General features: G+C 45.1%; 1 long non-coding RNA gene across 1 annotated transcript; it reads left to right on the top strand.

The window, feature by feature from the left end:
* The first annotated feature begins 1,796 nt into the window (after nt 1–1,796).
* On the top strand, nt 1,797–26,410 carry LOC123863189 (uncharacterized). The gene is made up of 3 exons (XR_006795471.3): nt 1,797–2,034; nt 12,195–12,299; nt 23,650–26,410. It is a non-coding gene; the product is annotated as an uncharacterized LOC123863189 (long non-coding RNA).
* Nucleotides 26,411–26,851: the final 441 nt, after the last annotated feature.

Genomic DNA, 26,851 nt, shown 5'->3' with positions numbered 1-26,851 from the left:
ACACCGGCAAGACCCTGGGGCTTGAAGGCTGGGACCAGGGGCAGCACCGAGGCCAGAAACATGCAAGGGGCTCTGGTGCGTCCTGGTGACAGGCTGTCTTCTGCTGGCCACCTGAGGTTAGGCTCGGCAGCGGGCACCTCAGGGACAGGGCATCAAGTGTGCAGCCCATTCCCTGACCCGTGCGCGGGGGCATGTAGCCAAGCCTTTCCCCCAGACCTCAGGGTCCTGAGGCCGGTCGTTCAGAAGCAGCGGCGGCTGTTCTGGTTCGAGATGCTGAGCTGCAACGCCTGGCTCTGCGCAACCCTGGGCAAGTTCCTCAAACCTGTCACAGCCTGCTGCCTCATCTCTAAAATGGGGAGGACAAAGCGCGCCCTGCAGGGTAGCTGCAGCAGAGGCGAACCCTTCTGGGGAGAAGCCTGAGCACTCGTGCAATGCGCAAACTCGAGCTGCGCTCACACCACAGCTTCTCAGATGAGGTCGACCCCGGCTTTCCTGCTGGAATGTTCTCCCGTGCCTCAGATTTGCAGTGGGTTAAGTGGTGACAAAGACTCTGAGAAGGCGGGAATTCCCGGGACGCGAGGTCGCCCACTGACGCCTGTTAACCCGGTCGCCGCGTCCGGCCCGGGGAAGTGCACATCCAGGGCCTCGGGGTCCCCGGGGCCTGGCTGATGCGACAGGAAGCCAGGGCAGCCCCGCCGCGCACTGCTGTCCTGGCGGGGAGGCGCGGCCGGGTAAAGCCCCGTCCCTCCGACGCCCCTGCCCTTTCCTGGCGGGCGCCTCCAGCACGCCGCACCGGAGCCGCCGCGCTTCGCAGCCCCCCGTTCCGGAGGGCGGGGCCAAGCAGCGTCGGACCGACGAGAAGACAGGCTGTCTGGGCTGCTCTCGCGACAAGTTCTTCGAGGGCGTGGTGCCAGCGGCTCTTCGCCGCGTTGGGCGGAGCCGCAGGGCGGAAGGCGGAAAACCCTGGCGGGCGGGAGGCCACGTGACCGAGCCTCGCGGCGCGGATTGGCCAGTGACTCCCGGGCCACGCCCCGAGGGCCGGGCCTTCGCTCCCAGGAGGAGTTGCCGCTGCTGGCGGAGAGCCGTCCTCCCACGCACTTGGGTGGGGTCGCCCGCGGCGGCTCGCTGTTCAGGTCGCAGTCTGCGTCCGAGTTGCTGGGTCCCCGGACGCCGGACACCTTAACTGTGCTGAGCTTCGCGTCCTGCGGGACTCTGCTGGTCCCCAGCAACATGCAGTGTAGCTCTCCGGAGTGGGGTTTCCAGAGAAGGCCCCAGGGCCCCAGCGGTCCTCTAGGGAAGCAAGCCTCCCACGCGGGGTCACATCCTCGCTGTCCCCACTGTCGTGGTGCTTGAGGCGGGTTCTCGCCGCCCCGAGGCCACCCTCTCAGGAAAATCCTTGCGGTGGCCATCTTCTCCTCCCCGCAGTACCCGAACTCAGCCCAAGTCGCTTTTCACTCTCGTTGCACCCTGGGGAACGCGGATCGGCACCCAAGACCCCTCCCCGCTCCCGGCTCCGCCTCCGGGTTCCCCGAGGTGCGTCTGCAGTGAAACCTCTACAGTGACTCACAGTTGCAGATGTTATTACTCTCCTTTCTGGCAGAAGGTGGCGGGCTGCTGCTGGCCTCATTCCTGCGGCTGCCAAATCACAGATGTGATTTCTGAGTGAATTCGCAGCGAAACCTGCGCGGGATTCCCGTGAGCCCTGCCTGAATGGCTCGCGGGTGTCCCTCGCCCACATTTCCTCCAGCTCTTTGTAGCGCCAAGCATGATGTGAACGCCGGCTCACGGAAACCCGGAGACAACAGGGACCCTTGCCTGGTGGGGCTCACGGTCTAGAGAACGAGAGAGAACAGGTCCTTTAACAATTGCAGGGACCATACCACTGTTTGCACCGCCAATCGGCCGCAGTTAGGCTTCTATTTGTCAAATGAAATGACCTTAGGAGTTCAGTGTTCTCTCCATTTCACCTAGGAGGACTCCGAGACTCAAGACGTTGTGAATTATCCAGGATCACACCGCTGGTATGATTGGCAGGTAGGATTCAAATCCAGATCACTCCGACCCCAGAGTTCAGGCCCTTCTCAGTCCAGTCTTTCCACTCACCCGCAATTAGCACACTAAGATGGGAGGGGGCCAAAGCTATTTAGCTTGCCTACAGGAGTCCAGGATCACTTTTATGGTTCCATTTGAACTGGTCTTTTAGGCAAAGTAGACTTGATGGATGTGGAGGAGAGGGAAAGTGTTTCAGGCAAAGGAACAGCTGGTGCAGAGGTACTTAGTATAAAAGAACAAGGCTTATTCGAGTGGACTTAGAAACCCACATGTGTTGTCCTTCCTGCGTTTTACATTCCCAGCTACTGCTTGGCATCACCTGGTTGTCCTGTAGGCCCTCTGAGCTCAGAAGTTTCCAGGCTAAATACTTCCCCTTCTTTGCCACGTCTGGCCTGTCCTTCTGAGTGGGTCTCTCTGGTTAATGACCTTCCCCCACCCCAATATTCTTGTAGGAACCCAGGCTTCCAAGACCAGGCGGTCTCTGAAGCTCCTTCTCACATACATTGGTTTGCCAAACTCCAGCGATTTCCATTCCCACTACGTTGTGGTAGCTGGCCCTATTGCAGTACCTATAGCAAACTGGTTTTCCTGCGTATCCACAGGGCATAGCGCCCTTAGGGCCTGGCTGGGTGCATCAGTGACTCATCGAATCCACTCATTTCAGTTTGCTCATCCTGTTTCTGTTGTTGGGCATTTGTACCACCTTCATCCCTGAATGCTAATTTGAAAAAATAAAAAAAATTAAAGATTTTATTTATTTGAGAGAGAGAGTGTGTGTGAGCAGAGAAGGGCAGAGGGGGAGGGAGAAAGAATTTGAAGCAGACCCCGCACTGAGCCGGGAGCCCCATGAGACCAAGAGATCACTACCTGAAGTAAAACCAGAAGTCAGCGCTCAACCAACTGAGCCACCCAGTCACCCCTTGGAATGCTAATTTTTGTTTCCTTTTACTCTACACTGTGAGCCTGGGCTTTGGGTTTGAAAGACCAAACCTACAAGAACACCTGGGCTTCTAGCTTACTCAGAAGGCAACTTATGACCTCTGCCACTGGTCTCTTGCCTTTTTGATCCATCTTCCACTCACCTAAAGGACAAATTTTCCCCCAGTACTCTTTTTTAAACTGTAAACATATATTTTAATTTTACTGAGATATAATTTACACATAAAATGCACTCTTTTAAATGTACAGTTTGATGAATTAAAAAAAAAAACAACTTAGTATCCACATTGTGGTAACCATTACCCACATGACATATAGAATATTTCCATCCCCACCCCCAAATTCCCTACTGTCTCTTCCCAACTAGTTTCCCCCACCTTCTGGACCTACATAGTTGGATCTGATTTTTATCATTGCAGGTGAATTTCACATAAATATCATACATTATATGCAGTTGAACCTTGAACAACTGGGTTTGAACTGCAGGGGTCCACTTATATGTAGATTTTTTGCAGTACAGTACTGTAAACGTATTTTCTCAATAACATTTTCTTTTCTCTAGCTTACTTTATTGTAAGAATATGGTATATAATACATATAACAATACAAAATATGTGTTAATTGACTATGTTACCTGTAAGGATTCCGACCAACAATAGGCTATTAGTAATTAAGTTTACACCTAACCTCCATTGTTTAAGGGTCAATTTAAGGGTACTCTTCTGTGCCCAAAATCTTCTACTCAGCATGTTTGTGAATTTCTTCTGTATATTAGAAATAGTTTTTGCTGTGTAATATCACACTGTGTAAATACACTAAAATTTGTTTATCCATTCACTTATTGATGGACATTTGAATTGTTTTCATTTCTTGGCTATTATGAGTAAGTCTATTAGGACCACATGAAGATGAATCTTTTTGTAAGCATATTTTCATTTTGTTTGGATAAATACCTAGAGGTGGGACATCTGGGTCATACAGTTAGTGTAAATGCAACATCACAAGAAACCGCCAAATTTTTCTGAGTGGTTGTACCATTTTACATTTTTACCAGCAGTGTATGAAAGTTACAGTTTCTGATAATGTCACCAACACTTGGTATTGTCAGGTTTTTAACTTTTACTGTTGTCATGGGTATATGGTGGTATCTCACTGTGGTTTTAATTTGCTGTGATTTGTGATTGTGAATATTACATTGTTGAGTATCTGGATTTTGTTGTCTTCCTTTGAGTAGTGCAGATCATTATTCTGGCAAGTGGTTAATCTGCTTGTAGTTTGGCTAGATTTTTTCAATCCTTGTTGTAATCTTTGTTGTGGCAGATCTAGAGTAGCCTTTTCTCTTTAACCAGATTAGCCTTTATTCTAAAGCATGGGCTTTCATGAGGCTAGTGGGTTGACAGCAGGAATCTCAAAGTGACCAGGTTGTACATACCATAGTGTGTCCTCACAGATGAATATTCTGGTGCTATGTAAGCCTCCCTCCGTCCTTACTTGCTTCTGGGCTGGGAGTCAGAGCCCTGCTAATGTCTAGCCTAATGGGTTGAACACACATTGGGTAGGATTTAATTTGTTTTAAGTAAACGAATGAAAAGATATTCTTGTACTTCTAAATTTGTGGAATAAGAGTTCCTCATCACATAGAGATTTAATTTCCCTTTCTGGTTTTATTAGTCAGGATCCAACCAGGAAACAAATCAAAGCAGCTATTTTAGTAGAATTTAATATAAAGATCTGTCAACTAGGTAATAAAGTAGGTAATTGCAAGTTAAAAACTCAATGGCTTCTTGGCCGTTAGGCTAAGATAAAGTGAAAGGTGAAAATTCCGGATTATGGAGGAGACAATTGCAGGGAGCGGCTCCTTCCCTTAAGTTGGAGGTACAAAGTGAAGAAACTGGAATTAAAACTTTTAGGAGCTTGGCTGAGGGCCCCATGGGGGTGAACTTCAGGGCTCTAAGGAGGAGGTCCCGAGGTCGGGGCTGGCGCCTCCCACGGGCTGCCTAATGAGGCTGGTTCGCCGGTCAAAAGCTCCCAGACCCGGTCCAAAGGGAAGCAAGAGCAGCCTTTGACATGATGAGGAAGGGCTGCTGGGGTGAGGCGGGCAGGAACAGGAAGCAGACAGGAAACGGCCCTCCCGGCCTCCTCCTCCAGCCTTGCAGTCTCCCTCGAGCGCCCCCTTTGTCGGCACAGGGAACTGCTGGCACAGCGGCGATGTGGTTTGCAGACCTCCAGCCCCAGCAGCACAAAGCCCAGGAGAGAGGGTGCAGTGGGAGCTGAGGGACAAGAGCTCGGTAATGAGCAGCACACGGATGTTCAAGACTTCTCCACGTGTTAATTCTATGCCCCCCCCCCCCACACACACATGGGATGCTTGCTCTGTCTCAAGCCAACCTCGTGTTTTTCTGCCTCAAATCTTGGCTCATGCTGATACCTACTAACTGGAATATCTTCTTGAATATCCAGCTCAAATTCCACAGTGGCATCGTCTCCAGATGCATTTGGTTGCATTGTCCCCTGGGCCCCATGTGGTTGTCTGAGCAGGCATCTCGATTGAGAATCCAGATGCATGGCAGCTGATCACGGGGGCACTGACAACTGACCCCATGAGCCAGGTTGTGAGAATCAGTCTCCTCACCAAGCCCCCCAGCACAGGGCTGTGTCCCCACAGGAGAAGTGTCTTGGCTCTGCTGTGTTCTTACCTACTTGTTTACAAGGAGTTGCCTTGATTAGCCCTCAGGAAACCTCCATTTCAGTTTTCCTCCCACTCAGACAACGTCTGAGGTTTTTCCCGTTTTAGTTTTAAGTGGTTAAAGTCCTTTGGGATCTCTTCCACTTTCTAATCAATACCAATATTTCCTCAAAACCACCAGGGGACCCCTGTTTTCATTGGCTTTTTTTTTCTCTGATGCATTATATTTGCGAGTCTAGAACTTCTGATTGCACTCGAAGGCTAACACAGTGGTACTTTTTCCCGTAGAACTCCAGCCTCCAATGTGAGAGAAAAGCAGCTGGGGCAAGAGACCAGACTACATTTCCCAGTGGGCTGCTGATGGCAGGGGGTGGGGAGGTCCTTGACCCAGGAGATGGGGTCTAGGCAGACTTGCTCGGGGCAGAGGTGGGAGAGGTGAGGGCTGCAGGGCCAGAAGGGAGCTCCACGGAGGGAGAAAGGGAGAGAGAGAGAGAAGGGAATTTTGAATATTGCAATGTAAAGTGCTGTGTTGTATCCTCAAAAATTCCTAAGAAGAGTCTGCATTATTCGTCAAAACTTCTGGGGTTGATTTGTTTTGTTTTATATTTTATTATTTTATTTATTTTTGCTTCAACCCTCAGAGGAAGACTTTAAGGCACTGTAGCTATGGACTGGCTAAATTTATCAGAATACAACTTTAAAAATGCAGTGAAATAGATCTCAAAACCTTGGAGTAGAGTTGGTTTTCTTCTCAAAGTGAAGTGCAGTTGAGTAGCTCTGGGAGGATACTGAGCAGGGGTTCCATCCTTCTCCAGATGTGGGTGCAGGCCACACCTGCCTCAGAAGGTGGGTCCCCGGGCCCCAGTAGGACCTACTGAATCAGACTCTTCGGAGACAGAGTTTGGAAATCTGCAATTTTCACAAGCTGCCAGCAGCTGTGGAAGCACCATTTCTGCAGCAGAGTCAGAGAACGGCTTCTGGAGGCCACTACTTTTATCGTGTGGTGTAGGGCATGGAAGCTGGAAGGAAGGCTGTGACCACGGTCAAGGTCAGGAGCTTCTGGCTGACTCCACGCCACGCTGCCGCTCAGTCTGAGAGGCCGCTGCAGGCTTCTCTGATGGCCTCACGTTTCCACTTTACTTTCTTCACAACAAAGAGAAAGCAGAGTCATCTCCTGAAAGAGAAGACATAAGAACTCATGACTGCTTAAAAAAAAATCTTTGGGGCGCCTGGGTGGCTCCGTCGTTAAGCGTCTGCCTTCGGCTCAGGTCATGATCCCAGGGCCCTGGGATCGAGCCCCGTGTTGGGCTCCCTGCTCGGCGGGAAGCCTGCTTCTCCCTCTCCCACTCCCCCTGCTTGTGTTCCTGCTCTCACTATCTCTCTCTCTGTCAAATAAATAAATAAAATCTTTAAAAAAAAATTTTTTTGTCCAAATGACAAACTCTAAATACTGCTTTCTGGTGTATTCCTTTATTGCCCCATGCTCTCCCCCTTTTATTTCTTTTTTTAAAAAACGGTTTATTTATTTATTTTAGAGTGAGAGAGAGAGTGTGTGTGTGGGGGGGGGGGATGTGGAGGGGAAGGGCAGAAGGAGAGGGAAAGAGAGAATCTCAAGCAGACTCCCTGCTGAGCACAGAGCCTGACACGGGGCTCGATCCTAGGACCCTGAGATCGTGACCTGAGCTGAAACTAAAAGTTGGATGCTTAACCGACTGAACCACCCAGGTGCCCTTCTTCCCCTTTTGTTTTTTGCATCTCTCTTCCATACCCTTTTATCGTTATCTGCCTGACCAGAACTGTCGCTTTAGAAAGTGGATGGTAGGGACGCCTGGGTGGCTTCGTTGGTGAAGCGTCTGCTTTCGGCTCAGGTCATGATTCCAGGGTCCTGGGATCGAGTCCTGCATCGGGCTCCCTGCTTCTCCCTCTGCCCCTCTGCCTGCTGCTCCCCCTCTTGTGCACGCACACGCTCTCTCTCTCTGACAAATAAATACAATCTTAAAAAAAAAAAAAGAAAGTGGATGGTATTCACACAGAGGTTGATTTGATTTTGGATGGGAACGCTGGCCCGTTTCCTCCCAAGGCAATCGTTAGTGCCCTCTCTGGACCTGTCCACCCCGCCCCACACCTAAGCACCTGGCCAACAGCTGTGCATTTCCATTGTCTTGAACAGGTGATAATAAATACAGTGTGTTCCTTTCATAGACAAATAGTTTACCTTCTCTTTGATATAACAGATTAATGACAGAAATCTGTATTGATGTAAACTCAACACCATACCATCGTTATACATCGGAAGGTACAAGTTGAGTGGGGCAAGTACAGTATGAGGACCTGCACATTCAGCAAGTCCAGTTGCTCTCAAATGTCCCACTTTTCGGGCATGGTAGGTTTTCCTTCTTCCCCACCGCTCTCTGCTCTTGTGCGCCACATTGTCCCCAGGAGTGGTGGTCCACAACTGCATTTGGCTGTGAGGTTTCTGTCCCTTGAGGTAGTGGTGTTTTTTTTTTTAAGTTCAGTTAGCCAACATACAGTATGTCATTAGTTTTTGATGTAGTGTTCAATGATTCATTAGTTGTGTAATACCCAGTGCTCATCAGATCACATGCCCTCCTTAATACCCATCATCCGGTTACCCCATCCCCCCACCCCACCTCCCCTCCAGCAACCCTCAGTTTGTTTCCCGGAGTCCAGAGTCTCTCATGGTTTGTCTCCCTCTCTGATTTTTTTCCCATTTAGTTTTCCCTCCCTTCCCCTATGGTCCTCTGCACTATTCCTTATGTTCCACATATGAATGAAACCATATGGTAATTGTTTCCCTGATTGACTTATTTCACTTAGCGTAATATCCTCTAGCTCCATCCATGTCGATGCAGATGGTAGGTATTCATCCTTTCTGATGGCTGCATAATATTCCATTGTATATATGAACCACATCTTCTTTATCTGTTCATCTGTTGAAGGACATCTGGGCTCCTTCCACAATTTGGCTATTGAGGACATTGCTGCTATGAACATTGGGGTGCAGGTGCCCCTTCTTTTCACATCTGTATCTTTGGGGTAAATACGCAGTAGTGCAATTGCTGGGTCGTATGGTAGCTCTATTTTTAACATCTTGAGGAACCTCCATACTGTTTTCCAGAGTGGCTGTACCAGCTTGCATTCCCACCAACACTACAAGAGGGTTCCCCTTTCTCTGCATCCTCACTAATACCTGTTGTTTCTTGTGTTGTTAATTTTAGCCATTCTGACAGGTGTGGGGTGGTATCTCATTGTGGTTTTGATTTGTATTTCTCTGATGCTGAGTGATGTTGAGCATCTTTTCATGTGTCTTTTGGCCATGATATCCCATGGATATGGGAACAGAAATGTCTGTTCATGTCTTCTGCCCAATTCTTGACCAGATTATTTGTTTTTTGGGTGTTGAGTTTGATATGTTCTTTATAGATCTTGGATACCAGCCGTTTATCTGTTATGTCATTTGCAAATATCTTCTCCATTCCGTAGGTTGCCATTTAGTTTTGTTAACTGTCTCTTTTGCTGTGCAGAAGCTTTTTATCTTGATGAAGTCCCAATAGTTCATTTTCGCTTTTGTTTCCCTTGCCTTTAGAGATGTGTCTTGCAGGAAGTTGCTGTGGCCGAGGTCAAAGAGGTTACTGCCTGTGTTCTTCTCTAGGATTTTGATGGATTCCTTTCTCACATTTAGGTTTTTCATCCATTTTGAGTCTATTCTTGTGTATGGTGTAAGAGAATGGCCCAGTTTCATTCTTCTGCAAGTGGCTGTCCAATTATCCCAGCACCATTTACTGAAGAGAATTTTCCGTTGGATATTCTTTCCTGCTTTGTTGAAGATTAGTTGACCATAGAGTTGAGGGTCCATTCCTGGGCTCTCTGTTCTGTTCCATTGATCTATGTGTCTGTTTTTGTGAGGCAGTGGTTCTTAAGGGATTAGCAGGGGGCATTTCCCTTCCCCTTCTCTGGGACACTTACCAAGTCTGGAGACATGTTTGGTTGTTGTAACTGGGACGAGAGTGTTACTGGCATCTAGAGGGTAGAGGCCAGGGATGCTGCTCAACATCCTACAACATGCAGGACAGCCCCCACGGCAGTGAATTACTGGGTCCCCAGAGTCGGCCGTGCTGAGGTTAAGAAACTCTGCCCTGAGGCAAGGACTAGAGCGTGTTGGGTAATCAGAGTCACTAACGTTCACACTGAGCTTTTGCTGGAGGTGCTGTTTCACGTACTGTGCATTATCTCATTATGTCCTCATGGTGGCCTGGAGGGTAAGCAGTGGGCCCCCATTTTACTGTCAGGGAAACTGAGGCTGCCGCAAGCTTAAATGCTCTACCAGGAATCCCAGGGTCTGAAGGAGGCTGAGTCAGGTGGCAAGCCCGGCTTCCACCCCTGCCCCAGGCTGTCACAGGGCACCTGCCTCTTGGGAGGGTGTGCCGAGGAAGACTGCCCTGCTTTCACTAGACTTAAGCAGGCCATTCTCCCTTGGCCATGACCTGGGGCCCAGACTTGACCCCCCAACAGTCTTGGGTCCGCCCTTGGGCGCCAGACTTCCCACCCGCACTGATATGCTTAGCTGGATCCTGCCGAGGTGCAGCCTCAGGAGAGACGTTCATACAGTGTCTTCTAATCACCTAAAAAGCAGGTCGCTGGGATATCATGGCGTTTACGCACAAGGTTGTGGCAGGCTATTTGCCCCTGCTTGATGATCATTGGCTGTAGGAGAAGCAGAATTTGTCTGAGACTGGCTTTGTTATTCTTGGGTAGGGAGGTTATGGCTGTGCACGCATGTGTGTACGTGTGGGAAGGGGGTGTAGGAAATCCTCAACTACAAATATTGGTGCTGCAAAATCAACCCAAAAGGGTCCAATCAGACGTGAATGGCCAGTTCGGCTTGGGATCACTCATAGCACCCAGCGTTTGGTTTCTTAGGGAGCTCAGTGCGGTGAGTGTGTTGTTGGCATCTCTGCAAGGAGCTTGGTCTGGAGCACCTTCGCTACCGTGCACAGAATCGGCAAAGGCTGTAGAATTTGAAGGACGGTCCAGGGAATGGCAAAGGAGGCCAGGCTTGTGCTGAACAGGGACTCAGGGACTCCCCTGCCGTTAGACTCTGAAGACTGGCAAATGGAGACTATCCCGAGTCACTTGGATGTCATAATTTTGGGTTTGCTGAGAAGAGGCAGAAGACATTAATTGGACTGTTTTCTTTGTTGAATATTTTTGAAAATCCACTAGTCTTTCATAATCCTTTATCTCCGTCATCCATCGGTAGGCAGGCAGCAAGCCCAGAAGAAGCTTTGGGCTGCAAAGTGCATGAATGGAGGTCTTTGAACCATGTTTAGCGTATTTGTAAATAGCATGGGGGCCGGAGTGTAAATCCCAGCACTCACCTCTCCAAGTCATTCAACTTCTCTACCTCTCAGTTTTGTCATCTGTAAAATGGAAGTATTAACAGCACCCACCTGGAGGGACTGTTGTGAGGATTAGCGAGTTAATCTTTGTAAAGCACGCAGAAGCCGCTACCCAGTAACTGCTGTTACTAGCCTCACTTAAACCACACAGCCTAGCTTCCTGTGTGTCCTTGTCGGTAAACTCATTTAGATATCCCTACGCCTGGAAGCAAGACCACACCCTCTCGTTGCCAAGTGTATTTGCAAACCATTCCTGCAGCCAGGGGCTCCTGTCGTGGATGTCAGACTGAGCTGTAGACTGTGGTCACTGACCTGGGGTGCAGATGGTGGGTGGGTGTGTCCTGGGTGTTGGCTGGAAAACTCTGACCTTGGCTCACACTCACCCTGAGGTGGATCTGAGCAGTTCAATGCATCCCAGCGTTAAATCTAACGCTGTCACAGATAAGTGAGATGTAGAGAGTTGGCGGGTGGTTTTGTGGGGAGGCAGGAAAGGTCTGAAATTGCAAACTCTAAAGCAAAACTGCACAAAAACTGGCTTCTGGTCTTGCTCTGGGTCCTCTCTCAGACTGAGATCCGCCGCTGCTCTCCACCTGCCTCCCTCCTGAGCAGGTCCTGAACTTCTCCCCAAATCCTGCGGCCACAACCCCCTGTTCTCTCCAGTTCGATTCTCAGCAAACCCTAGGTCCTCCCGGTGATCACGACCACAGATGTTTCTTTGCCTTGGTTGATCACACGTGTGTTGTGTGTGAATGTCGTGTGGAGTCTGAGGCTGAGAGCCTGAGCATCTGACTGAGGTCCTGTGATCCCCAATCTGCTGCATCACACGCATTGTCTCCAGTAGTTTCAAGCCTTTCTGGAAACAGCTCGTTTCCACAATCCATCACCCCTTACTCACAATCCTCAAGTCCAGGAAGCTCTGGATTTTATTTTTATTTTTGAAAGCTCTGTGTTTTAAAGGAAGTGTTCCATAACATTGCAGCAAGCTCGTTTGGTGGCAAATCCTTGACCTGCACTCGGGCTTACGTATAGCTTCATTTATCTCCCTTAGTGTGAATATTTATGTTTTGCTATGGAAATGCTAATGTGCTTGATTACAGGGTACTGCTGGGGACTTCACTGGACTGCTATAAATATAAGGTCTGCGCCAGTGTTTTTTTGGAAATCTGAAACATTCTGAATTACAGAGCACCCAAGAATTTCAGGTAAGGGATTTGGGACCTGTACAACTTTTATCGTCTCTAGACCTGCTGAGCACAGAAGCTGCTCTTGTGGGCTCCAGCAGACCACGCGGTCTGAGACCTGATTCGACACAGGTGCCCACAGACATGCACCGAGGGAACCTATGGGTGCGTGTATGTTCACGTGACTGCGCTGATTTACGTGCACCTAAATAATTTGCTCACCCATTAAGACAGAGGCCCTTAAATGTCCTTCGATCAACTTAGCCAATGCCCTGGGGAATGTTGTTGTTATTTATGTGCTCAAATATTTTTGTTGGAATTTTCCTGTCAAAGGGCTTTTCTCACCTAGAGGAACGGCTTTTTGTTCTTTCTGTTGAGATTGCTCTCAAATCTTTTCTGACAGAGTTGCAAACACACTGACAAACCCCAAAAGATCTGACATGGGACCCTTAATAGGTGCGGAGGTGTTCGGCAGGTGGGGAAGCCCGCCCTTGCTTATCCGCATGGGTTCTGTGTCAGAAACCCAGGTAAGCGTGTGTTTGACAGGATCTGCCAGAAGTGCAGAATGGCTTTCCTGATCTGGAAGAGCACATCTTAGATATTCTACACATTTGCAGGTATTTTAAAACAGTTGTGGTAAGATGCAAACTTTACATTTATAATATTTTGAGATTCTCCAGTATTTATTGAGAGAAGCGCTCAGTCATGTTTACGCTGAACTTCAGGTGGGCTCTCTCACCCAGCAGCTTCTCTCTGGTCCTGTAACTCCACTCCCTCTGGGACCCCCGATGCAGATGACTGACCAATATCTTCTGGATTTTGTTCCTTTTGTCAGACACGTTGCTCCCCCGGGTCTTTCTTCGGCTTCACCAAACCTGCCTCTTCAAGACTCTGCTCAAAACTCTCTCTTCCAAGGAACCTTCCCTAAAAACCTGACTCCATATGCTGATTTTTGATAATTAGCTTTCCCTATGTGGTTGGTAAAATGAGGTTTGACAAACACAATTTGGTGGCAACGACCATTTGCATTCATGTAACTTTTCTCTTGAATTACTTGCTTAAATTCCCAGGAGTGAGTTTGCTGGATCAAAGCAGATAGACGTTTTTATGGCTGACAGGGTTCATTCATCCAGAAAATATCTGGTGCACATCTGTTGGGTGCGCGACTGGCAGTGAGACAGTGGGCCAAGCAGCAAACTCTCAGCCTTCCTAGAACTGACCTTCTGTTGGGGGAGAGGACCATGACCCAATAAACAAGTAGATACACAGAATATCACATAAGTGATGGCCATGGAGAAAAACAAAGTAGTGTAGGAGAATTTGAAGTACCTGTGGGTCGGGGCGCCTGGGTGGCTCAGTCGGTTAAGCATCTGCCTTTGGCTCAGGTCATGATCTCGGGGTCCTGGGATCGAGTCCTGCGTTGGGCTCCCGGCTTGTCCCTTTCCCTTTTGCCCCTCCCCCCTACTCATGTGCTCTCTCTCTCTCTCTCTCCCCGCTCTCTGTCAAATAAATAAAAAATAAATCTCAAAAAATATAAGAAATACCCGTGGGTGGTGAGGAGGGATAGGGAGTTGCTGTTTCATATGAGGAGCTCAGGAAAAGTCTCAGTGTTGAGGTGAAATCTGAGCAGAGATCTGGAAGAGGGAAGTGAGGGATCCGTGCTGACACTATGTAAAGGAGAACAACTCAGGCAGAGGAACAGTAGGTGCAAATGTCCTGCGGCATAAAATACCTTCAGGGACTTCCAGTATGTGTCTGTTTGTCCACTTGAGGGTGTCCCACAGATCTCTGAGGCTCTATTCATTTAAAAAATTCTCTTTTCTTTCTTCAGTGAACTGAATGTGTCTCCCCCAGGTCCCCTAATTCAGATATTAAAGCCCTAATCATCCGTGTTTGGAGATGGGGCCTTTGGGAGGTAATTGGGTTTAGATGAGGCCATGGGAGTGGAGCCCCATGATGGGATTGGTGTCCTTATAAGGGGATGAAGGGACCAGAGCTCTCTCTGCCCTGTGAGGACACAGCAAGAAAACAGCTGTCTGTAATTAGGAAGAGACCTCTCACCAAGAACCCGACCATGTGGGCACCCTGATCTGGGACTTTCAGGCTTCAGAACTGTGGGAAATCATTATCTGTTGCTCGAGCCACCAGCCTGCGGTCTTTGTCGAAGCACCTGAGTTGACGGAGAGCTTTCTCTTCCTCAGCCTGAGTGATCTCAACTGACCTGTCTTCAGACCTGAGCCCCACTGACCCATTTTTCATGGCAGTTACTGTACTGTACTGATATATATTAATCCCCATTTCTTGATCGATATCATCTATCTGGTGTGACATGGTTCTCATGCCTTCCTATCATTCTCCAGATGTGGCCTCCTTTAGCTCTTTGTTTTTTTTTAAGATTTTATTTATTTATTTTGAGAGAGAGAGAAAGCAGAGGAGCAGAAGGGGAGAGAGAGAATCTCAAGCAGACTCCATGTTGGGCGTGGAGCCCGACACGGGGCTTGATCCCACGACCCTGAGATCATGACCTGAGCCGAAATTAAGAGACGCTCAACTAACTGTGCCACCCAGGTGCCCCTCCTTTAGCTCTTGGATATATTTATAACAGCCGAGTTAACATCTTTATTTCGTAAGTTCAACATCTGGGCTTCCTCAGGGGCAATTTCTGACTTTTTTTTTCCCTGAGGGCCATATTTCCTGTCTTTACACGTCTAATAACTTTTTTTTTAAAGATTTCATTTATTTATTTGACAGAGAGAGACACAGCGAGAGAGGGAACACAAGCAGGGGGAGTGGGAGAGGGAGAAGCAGGCTTCCCGCTGAGCAGGGAGCCCGAGGCGGGGCTCGATCCCAGGACCCTGGGATCATGACCTGAGCCGAAGGCAGATGCTTAACGACTGAGCCACCCAGGCACCCCCACCTCTACTTTTTTGCCGAAAACTGGACATACCAAATACTATGCTGTGGGGGCTCTGGAAATCGCATCTCCCAGGTTCTATTGGCAGCAGCTGGGTGTGTTTGTTTGCTGACTTCCTTGAACTAAGCGTGTAGGCTCTGTTCTTTGTCAAGTGTGCCACTGGGATTTCTAGGGAACTTCCAGATGGGACAGTGTCTGGGAATGGGGCTTTGAGGGGAGCTCCATGCCCCCACTGCCCCATTGGGAAGAGGAAGGGTCTAGGGACCAAGGGAAAATGCTCTAAAGCTCACATTTCTTACCGAGATTCAGTCATTTTTCTTGAAGAAATCTCCTTGAATTGTTGCAAGTCTTTGGTTAATTTCCAGAGTTGTGAAAAAGTTGCTCTTGACAATCTTCCGTTATATGCATCAGAACCTATTGTCAGCATTTGCTTGAAACTCACTTTTATATTGCTTACATTCAGATTTGCACGACTCTTGGCTCACCACCCATTAGATTCCATACTAATCCAACCCACGTGCTATTGGATCCCTCCTGGCCCTTGCCTCTCTGTGTCTGGGCTAGATCCTGCCTCCCCACAACTCTGGCCTTTCTTCCTAAGCCTGGGTCACACGCGCAGGCACTTTATTTTCCACTTTCAGCCGACGACAGCAAGAGACCATTTTCTGATTATATGACCATTATGCTTTCCATGACTGATTAGTGATTTGACTACACTTTATATCTAGACTCCCAGCTCAGTGTTCTTGATACACTTTTTTTTTTTAATTTTTAGATTTTTATTTTTTAGAGGTTGGGGGGAGGAAGAGGGAGAGAGAGAATCCAAGCAGACTCCATACCTAGCACAGAGCCTGATGCGAGGCTCGATCTCACGACCCTGAGATCACGACCTGGTTGGTCCTGTGGACTGCCCCAGGGAGGCTGTATGGACTCAGAACTGTCCTTCGGGAGGGAGACGGGGAGGATCTATCCTTTGTGTCCTCCTGTTCTCTCTCCCATTGTCAAAGTCCCTTCATCGAGCGTCAACCTCTTGTACTTGCGGTTCCTGCCACCCACTCAGGAAGTCCCAGGGGTTGGAATCCCTCATGAGGAGCTGTTACCCCTTCTCTGGTCAGCCTGGCTTACTTCTCTTAGGGAACATGTAGTTTTTGTTCTGTCTTTCCACAGGGCACTTCTGGTTGGTGGTGGAACGACCGTCACCCTCTGCTTTAGAAGTGGTCCTGCTGGGTGAAATGGTCCCCAGCATGCTTCCCACTCAGGGATGCTTTTGCTTTCACTAACATGACTGACAACCTTCATCCTGGGGTGGAAAGTGTCAAGAGCCGTGAAGGCAGCACCGAGAGAGGTTGGGGGTGGTGAGATCAGCCAGGTTTCAAGGGAGGCCTAATCTGTGCATACTTGGCTCTCCTGTCCTGCTTGCTTTCTGCCTCTGGCCCCCTCTCAGACTCCTGCTTGTCCATGGGACCCCCATGGCTGCTTTTCTTGGAGCAGAATGTCCCCATCATGGTAGATATCTGTGTGTCTATGAAATGTGTTCCCACCATGTCTATTTCTCCCTTTATTGATCTGTTTTATCTCCTACTTCTCTGCCCTTTGCCCCCTTCCCTCCTTAGCTCAGCTTTGGAAGAACCTTAGAGATCATTTAGAGCAGTGGTCCTCAAACTTGAACAAGCATCAGAATTACCCAGAGATCTTGTTAAAGGCAGATTGCTGGGTCCCATCCCAGGCCCCCAGAATTGCTGATCCAGTAGTCTCTCGTGGGGCCTGAGAATTTGCATTTCTACCAACTTAGGGACTACGCTCTGAGAAGCACTGATGTAGACCACCCTCCTGAGTTGTGTCACAGATATATGGGATACATGCACAGCAGCTGGGAGTGAAGACTTGGGGTCCAGCTTGCCTGGGCTCAAATCCTGGCCATGGGCAGTTTCCTTAACTTCTCTATGCCTCAGTTTCCCTGTCTGTGAAATTGGATGATGATAGGGTTGTGAGGGTTTGGAGTGGTGCCTGGCTCATCCTTAGGTCTGTATAAATGTAGGCTGAGGTGATTTTTGTTTGGTTCATGGGGAAAGGGAAATTGAGGGAGTACAAATCAGGTCCAAGCTGGCAAGCAGCACATTCTAGAAGCCTAGACTTCTTGTCTTCTCAGTCCAGAGAATTACCTTTCCACTTATGACACAACTCCTTTTGGTCTTTTGGTCATGCAGCTGCTTAAATCCACTCCTGAGGAAGTCTGTTACTCAGCCTGGATGAACACGGCATTGTTTTGCAGGAACCCCAGCGTGCACCCAACACTTGGGCTGGCGGACAGGATGCAATGGGTGGCAGATGGAACACAGGCAGGGGCTGGTCCAGTCCCAGCTCTTGAACTTCCAGCCTGCCTCTCTCAGGGCCTGTTTCCTCATGTGTTTATTACTTACCTCTGAGGTTTGGGCAAAGGCTAAATCTGATAATGCATTAATAAAATGCCTAGCACAGCATCTTGCACAGAGTGAACACTCCATGGATTTTTGTTACCAGTTCTTCCACAACGGAATAGTGATGTGTCTGCCATACTGCCAAAACAGGTTTTCTCTGGATTGTCTAGTTGGATTATACCAGCATCTCTTTATCTCTCCAGGAGGTCTGCTGATGCGTGGGCCCAGCTGTCAAAACAGATGGTTTTGAAAACTATCCATCATGGACACTATTAAAGAGAAATGGTCCCAGGAGTAACCTTATGATAGGGTGGCCATGCTTCTTCAAGGGGGTTCTTCAAGGGGGTGTGCATCCCCAGCTGCCCCCATGGTGCCTTCTGACCGCTATACAGAATGACTCACATTTTCTCTATTGTTTTAAACCATTCCTGGTAGTTTTAATCCCATGGCCCCACATTTGTATTTGGAAATCTATCTGATCATTGGACATGGTTATGCCGAAAGTCCTGTCCTCTGGCTTTAATTATTAAACAGTGAAGCCAGACTGACAAACTTGAGACAACTGAAAATTCACCCCCTTTGAACCTCTCCCTTTAAGGAAAAAGACAAATCATAAAAAGAAAACCGGGGGCACCAGGGTGGCTCAGTCGGTTAAGTGTCTGCCTTCGGGTCAGGTCATGAGATCAGGGCCCTGGGATTGAGCCCCGTGTCTGGCTCCCTGCTCAGTGGGGAGTCTGCTTCTCCCTCTCCCTCTGCAGCTCCCCCTGCTTGTGCTCTCTCCCTGTCAAATAAATAAATAAAATCTTAAAAAAAAAAAAAAAAGCAAACCAGCAAACAAAAATAAGAGACATTGGTGATGTATTTAAAACAACTAGGAGGGTGTGTCCTCACATCCCACTGTCACTGGGAGCATGGCTGATGCACATGGAGCCTGGGCCAGCCTGAAGCCTATATTATTTGGGGGGGGATCCACTTTTAAAACAAATAATATTGAGTTATGAATGTAGAGTTAGGTATGACAGTAAATATTTATGTAGGAGAGAAAAAATCATCCTCACGTTATAAATTAGATAACATACACATTAAAAAGTCCAGAAAAGCAACCTCATATTTTATTTTATTTTTTAATATGCCTTAGTTTATCTTTTTCTTTAAATTTTTTATTTAACTTCAATTTGGTTAGCGTATATTGTATTATTAGTTTCAGGGGTAGAATTTAGTGATTCATCAGTTGCATATAACACCCAGGGCTCATTACATCACGTGCCCTCCTTAATGCCCATCACCAAGTTACCCCATTCACCAAGCCCCCCTCCCCTCCAGCAACCCTCAGTTTGTCTCCTTGAGTTCAGAGTCTCTTATGGTTTGCCTCCCTCTCTGATTTCATCTTATTTTATTTTTCTTTCCCTTCCCCTGTGTTCATCTGTTTTGTTTCTTAAATTCCACATATGAGTGAAATCATATGGTATTTTTCTTTCTCTGACTGATTTTTTCACTTAGTATAATACTCTCTAGTTCCATCCACATAATTGCAAGGTTTCATTCTTTTTGATGGCTGAGTAATATTCCACAGTGTGTGTGTGTGTGTGTGTGTGTGCATACACACAGCTTCTTTGTCCATTCATCTGTCAATGGACATCTGGGCTTTTTCCATATTTTGGCTATTGTGGACATTGCTGCTATGAACATTGGGGTGCAGGTGCCCCTTCAAATCACTATGTTTTTATCTTTGGGGTAAATACCTACTAGTGCAATTGCTGGGTCATAGGGTAGCTCTGTTTTTAACTTTTTGAGGAACATCCATACTGTTTTCCAGAGTGGCTGCACCAGCTTGCATTCCCACCAACTGTATAAGAGGGTTTCCCTATCTCTGCATCCTTGTCAACATTTGTTGTTTCCTGAGTTGTTTATTTTAGCCCTTCTGACTGGTGTGACATGGTATCTCATTGTAATTTTGATTTGTATTTCCCTGATGCCGAGTGATGTTGAGTATTTTTTCATGTGTATGTTGGCCTTTTATATGTCTTCTTTGGAGAAGTGTCTGTTCAGGTTTTCTGCCCATTTCTTGACTGGATTATTTGTTATTTGGGTGTTGAGTTTGGTAAGTTCTTTATAGATCTTGGATACCAGCCATTTATCTGTTATGTCATTTGCAAATATGTTCTCCCGTTCTGTAGGTTGCCTTTTAGTTTTGTTGACTGTTTCCTTTGCTGTGCAAAAGTTTTTATCCTAATATTTTATTAGTTAACTGCCTGAACCACCTCTTTTTCTCTTTATGTATTTTTTTGGGCTGCATTTTCTTTGCTCTTCTCCTCATATGACAAGGTGTTAAAATACATTATAAAATATATGTAAACAGAGAGAATAGGTTGGTAATGCAGTCTTTCCTCTAGCATGTGTGACCAACATGCATTTATTATTGGCAGTTGAGAAAAGATTGCTCAATTGATTGACTTTAGCTTTACAACTCATTATTGGTCAAGTTTTAGGATTGTTGTTAAAATGGGACAACATTTATTAAGTTTCTTTTGCACATGAGCTTTACGATTTCAAGGCATTTTAAGTTTTCTTGTGAGTGACTCTTTCTAAATATTCTTTGATTTGGCATCTGCCACTAACCAGATGGTCATCAATGTCCTTGTTGTGTTGTGGACTACTTATGTGACACTGAATACTGATACTGATAAAGATTTAGGATTTTTAGACTATCTTTCATAGAACTTTTAGACTATCTTTATCAGTGTCAGTATTCAGTGTTACATAAACAAGAAATTGAAATTTTGTTGCAATGTGTTCCTCTGATTCACTTCTTATTATTAATTGGATATCAAATTATTAAAAAATCTATTATTTCTATTATAAATTTACTTGTCTTAATGACATACTGTTTTGGTATAATCTAAACTTATTTGTTACTAAAATTCTCTATTCGATATTGAGATAATTTCCGTTTATTTTCATCTGTATAGCTTAAAAAATATTCTATTAATTTTTATATGCATTTTTCTCTCAATGCTTTAACAAATTTTAAAGTGTCAAAAAAGGCACTTTTCATACATGTCATATAAGAGCTCTATAATTTCTCACTTGTTTTATTGAAACATTCCAAAACATCTTTTCAAATTGCAATTAAATGGCATATTCAAGCTTCATTAATTTTTTGAATATTTTTTTTGCATTCCTGTTGTGTTTGGGTTTCTCTCTTGAATGTTTATAAATACATATATTAGAGTACTTATAATATTGTTATGTCCAAGTTGCAAGGCTTGAACAGATTTATAATGGCATCTCTCTATAATTAGACTCTTCAAAGAAAAGCCAGTTTATATGTGTGGTTAACATACTCCATCAACGAACCTGAAAAGAAAACACATAACTCTTGCAAAATATCATGCTAGTTGACAACTTTAGGTCTTGTTCAGGCAGATTTTCCTCCTAGGAGACTAAAGAAATGAGATGCACAGGCAAATATATTGTGGTATTATGATATTTGTGTCACCAAGCCAGGTGAGTTGTTACAGTGGGCAGGAGGAGTATTCCTGGAAATTGTTTATGCAGTAGACTAGCTAACAATAACTTAACTTTACGTGGAAGTGATTGTGAACCACATACTTTTATTTTATAAACCCAACTAATAGTAAGCCCAACCCCCCTTTAGTGAGATCCCCCAAATTGCTGCAGCCACTCCAATTCTATCAGTCTTGAAGGGAAGTGTGAGTCAGATATCTTGGATCAGGATATGATCTCTACAATCAAATCATTAGTTGAGCAAAATTAGGACTTAGGTTGCCGCTCTAGTTAATTAAGTTCACCTCTGGTTTCAAATGTCTTGAGAATGGGATCACCCTCCCTCTAGCAGAGTTGTGAGATCTAAGCACCATGACACCACAAAATTCCTCTTTACTTTCCTCTGTGTCATCTGACTTCCTGGCCACCATTCACTGAAGAAATTTCTGTGGGAGAGAGTTGGCAGCCAGTGATGTCCAAATTTGTGTTTGGGCTCCTCCAGATTCAAGTCTACACATCAGCTGTTAATTTCTCAGTTAGCTTCCCTTTATCCCCAACAATTTTCTCTGCCTGTAGCAGACTGCTTTTCTGCCCACCCATGTTCCCATGCTTAACAACTTGCCCCAGGAATGGAAGGGGCCACTATTTGTACTCACCTGAGATGAGCTAATCTCTCTCTAAATTTTAGTTTATTTAAACTTTGAATCTACAGCTCTTCAATGACTTTAAAGAAAAATACAATGTAAAAGCTTATCCAGTGCTTTCTTATTACTCAGTGCTAGTCTTTTATGATCTTTCACATCCTAACCGGAAGTGGAACCTCTTCATTTCTTTTTGATTTTCTAAAATTCCCTCTTTTACATATTGTTTCTTTTAAGCCATTATTTGTTTTGTTTATTGGTTCTGATGTGCCTTCTAATTTAGTTTTTATTTCTGAAAAATTTCCCTTGTATATCTAATTCTGTTCAGAGTTCTGTCATCTGTCTTTTCAAATATTATATTTCTGAATGTTTCTAATGGTGATTTAAATTACATTTTTAAAAGATTTTATTTATTTATTTATTTGAGAGAGAGTGAGAAAGAGAGAGAGAGCACAAGCGAGGGAAGGGACAGAGGGAGAGGGAGAGAGAATCTCAAACAGACTCTGCGATGAGTGGTGGAGCCTGACGTGGGGCCATATCTCACGACCCTGAGATCATGACTTGAGCCAAAACTAAAAGTCGGACGCTTAACTGACTGAGCCACCCAGGCACACCCACGTTATGTTTTAATAACATGTATTATTTTCTTAATTCCTTTCATCTCATTTCAAATATTAAGTTACATTTGCATCTGCATTTTATAGCATATCTTTTGTTATACTTGCATTGTCTGTGGGGACAGTGTTATGTTCTTATTCTCTTTTCTCTTGTAATAAATTTATATAAGAATTATCCATGATCCTTTTCTATTACTCTTTCTTTTCTTTTCTATTTTTCTATTTTTCTTTCTTTCTTTTCTTCCTTCCTTCCTTCCAAGTGAAATGAGTGTGTATTTATAGGAGTGAAGGGATAGGTCATGATAGGTTTTCTAGCTTCATGGCTCTACCACTCCCTCTTCTGCTGCTTTTGCAAAGTGATGAAAAAACTATTGCCTTGTATTTTCTGAGATATGACTTTCTGATCCCTTCCCCCACTTTTTTTTCTGTGATTCCCTTTTCTCTGCACCATTTGTTCCTGTTCTTCTCATTGTGGAGTTTGTCTTGAAAGGAAGCTTTAGTATGCTATTTTTGAGGGTTTATAGGCTGCTCCATCATGGCCAGATTAGTGTATCATGGTCCCCTTGTCTCGCCCATGAATTGGGTCCTACTATTCTCAGATTGGACCTCTATGTTTTCAGTGAATATAGGTCATCAATGTGGTTTTCCTCTTCTCTGGACTGTTGGAATCCCTCTCTTTCCTTTTACTCAGATCCTCAACCACAAAGGTCATTTGGCTATAGATGATTTACCCTACATGCTCATTTTGTGAGATTCATTCATTGGGAGACCTTGTGACTTATTTTGTTGTAGGAGTTCCAGGTCTTTGACTTTGATATACTAGTTGCTTGGTCTCTTTCTATGTGGGAATTTGGGGGGATTAGAATATCATACTCTATAATTTCTCCAGAATCCTTGTCATAATTATCTTTAAAGGATTATTATAAGAGAACAACAAAAAAGAGTTTAGTGATGGTTCTCTTCTGATGTCAGTCAACTGGGATAATTCTAGAGAGGATGGTTGTCTCCCAGTTTGGTAGCTAAGCAAGGCCATGTCACCATCTGTGACTGTTTGAATGGACCTTCCGCCGCAAAAAAACTACTGATGTGGTTCCTTCACACCTTGTGTTTTCTCTGTTATGAGCTGAATTGTGTTTCCCCTGAATTGTGTTGAAGTCCTAATCCCCAGTACCTCAGAATGTGACTGTATTTGGAGATAGACTCTCTAAAGAGGTAATTAAGTTAAAATGAGGTCATATGGGTGAGCCCTAATCCAATATGACTGTATCCTTATAGAAGAGAAGATTAGGACACAGACATACACAGAGGAAAGACTATGTGCAGACACAGGGAGAAGACAGCCATCTACAAGCCAAGGAAAGAAGCCTCAGAAGAAACCAACCCTGCTGTTCCCTTGATCTCCTACTGTTGGCCTTCAGATCTGTGAGAAAATAGATTTCTTTTGTTTAAACCACCCAGTCTGGGGTACTTTGTTATGGCAACATTAGCAAACTAATTTTCTCTTTCTTGTCTCTCTCTCTCTCTCTTTCTCTCTCTCTCTCTCTCTCACACACACACACACACACACACACACACACACACACACACACACAGTGCTTGGGAGAATCTCTCCCTGCTTGCGAGAATCTGTTCCCAGTTCACCAAACCCTGTGTTGAAAGATTATACCAGGGCTCTATTTTCACTTTTGGTATCTAAGAATAGCTCTCTAGACATTTCACTTCTTTAAAAAACTCATTTTGTGGAAAGAATAAGTTGCAATAATTTTTATTTTATTTTGTATCTTGGCTCAGGCAGAACCAGGAGGTGTTTGACTTTTTATGTATTCTTATTACCTGTTCTTATTATAGCTATGCCTAAAAGTGTTTAAATTATACTAAATATATTCTCTGCATTCTCTCCAATGCCACTCAGAGTTTCACTCCAAGGGCTTTCTGGAGGGGAGCATGGTAGAAAGAAAGGGAGCTTTGTTGGCAGAGAGGAGTGGGTTCAAACCTTCAGTCTGCTGTTCACTTGTGGGATGTTGTTGAGGCACTAACATCTCTGAGCCTTTGCTTCCTCCTTTGTAATTGTAAAATGATGTCCCTTTTAAAGGATGGGTGTGAGGGTTACATGAGAATAAAGCTGTAATTTGCTTCCTGGCACATAATGGACACCAAATAAATGCCGTTTTCCAATTTTTCTCTTCCTTTTCCCAACCATAGTTAGCCAAAAAACCCCAATTCTGGACCAGAGAAAAGTCCAGTTAATTGAATATAGGTTTAAATTTGTGTAAATTAGAAACATTACTTACTGCCCTCCGAAATAAATATCATCAGCAGAAATTCAAAGAAGTCCTGCTTCCAAACTCAGGAAGCACATCACTAAGCTGTTCCATTAACAGCTTTCTTTTTTTTTTTTTTTTTTTAAGATTTTATTTATTTATTTGTGAGAGAGAATGACAGACAGAGAGCACGAGAGGGAGGAGGGTCAGAGGGAGAAGCAGACTCCCCGCTGAGCAGGGAGCCCGATGCGGGACTCGATCTGGGGACTCCAGGATCATGACCCGAGCTGAAGGCAGTCGCTTAACTGACTGAGCCACCCAGGCGCCCCCATTAACAGCTTTCTGAGTATGGTCTTTCCTGCAGGAACAGAGGCTGTTTCAAAATTCTATACGCATTATATTTATTCAGTACCTGGCAAGCTGGCGTCCCACCTCGTGGTCAGTGGGAGACAGCCCATTTCAAAAAGAGATGAGAAGACAATTTACATTATCTTCTGCTGGGCAGAAGCCTGAAGGACCGTTATTTGTTCATCCTTTTCTCCCCATTTGCAGCGACCCAGGTCATGTAAAGCACAAGACGTGGACATGGCAGGGGGTGCAGTACACATGCACGTGCTGTGGCAGTGGTGGGATTGAGAAGAGAAGTTCTGCTTGGGAGAGGGTCATCAGATTAGAGGCATATTGGTGAATGGTTTTCCTAAAATATGAAGTATTTCAAATATACAAAAAAGTTCATAAAAAATCAGTGCATTTTCTGGCCAGCTCTATTGAGTGTTAACATTTTGTCACATTTGCATCCTGTTTCTTTAGGAAGCAAAACAATACAAATGCTGGCACAGAGCCCAGTATATCCTTCTAGGATCCCTTTCTCTTGCCAGGCCCCCACCCAGAGGTAACCACCATCTCAAATTTGATGTTTGTCTTTAATGGCATTTAAAAATTCTACTAACATCCCATGTGTGAATCCGTGTTTTTGCATGTTTTCAAAATATACTGATGTCATACTGGATCTATTTTTTTTCTATTTTAAACAAGTAATGCGATAACTTTCTTGTGCCATTTTCCCTATGGAACTTCTGCAAGAGTTTTTCTATTACTTTCCTAGAAGTAGATCGAAGAGCAAGTATTTTCTTTCCAGAGAGATTGTACCAAATTACCTTTCAGTTTGTACCAAATTACTCTCCACCAAATTACCCAGTGGTGTAAGTGGTGTAAGTGGCCCCGCTTGTACATCTACATTGCAGAAATTGTTAGGCTTTGAAATATTTTCAAAAGTGATAGTTACGAACTATTTCACAGTATTTTAATGTATTTCCCTAATTAGTATTTATATTGAGTGTCTTTTTATATGTTTTTTGGCCCTGTATTTTGCTCTCTTGTGAATGGGCTGTTCATATCTTTTGCCTTTTATATTCCTATTGGATTTTTTCTTATTGATTCTCAGGAGTTCCTTATTTATTCCAGATATGAATCCCTTTTTTCCATTACATGTTTGCAAGTATCTTCTCCCGGCCTGTGACTTACAGATTTTTAGGAAAAATTTTAAGTTGAATTATTTAATAGGTACATAAAATGCACAGATCATAAATATAGAGCCCAGTGACTTTTTACAAGGTGAAAACACTTATGTAATAACCACCTAGATAAGGAATTAGAATATAACTAGCTCCCAATTCAGGACCTTTCCAAGATCTGTCACAGTCCAGAGGTAACTACTATGTAGACTTCTGAGTAATTTTGTCCTGTTTTGAACTTTAAATAAATGAAATCTTATAGTACACACACTTTGGTTTCTGGTTTCTTTCAATGTTATTTTTGTGAGAGTCATTTATGATATTGAGTGTAGCAGTGATTGTTTATTTACGATTGCTATTTAGTATTTCATTGTATGCATGTATTACATTCATGAATCCATTTGACTGTTAAAAATATCTAGGTAATTTCCATCTTTGGACAATTATGAATAATGCTGCCATGAACGTTCTGGTGCAGGTCTTTTGTTGCATGAGGAGAGAAAATGCTAGGTCCTAGGCTTGCACATGTTTAGCTTTAGTAAATACTTCCTGTAGTGATGCTGTGGGTGCCACCTGGATCCCCTCTTTGTGACTGAACACTCATTCCCACTTGTCAGGAGTTTGATTGCTAATAGATCTCAGGTGGGACCTTCCACAGGCATTGCACTCAACTGAAGGGAGCTGCCTGGCTAAACCATATAC

Source organism: Mirounga angustirostris, unplaced genomic scaffold (assembly GCF_029215605.1).
Source record: "Mirounga angustirostris isolate CCGP_5_RB_7025 unplaced genomic scaffold, mMirAng1.0.hap1 SCAF_1, whole genome shotgun sequence".
Taxonomy (NCBI): domain Eukaryota; kingdom Metazoa; phylum Chordata; class Mammalia; order Carnivora; family Phocidae; genus Mirounga; species Mirounga angustirostris.
The sequence above is the reverse complement of the archived record's forward strand: the minus strand, read 5'-3'. Positions and strand labels throughout refer to the sequence as shown.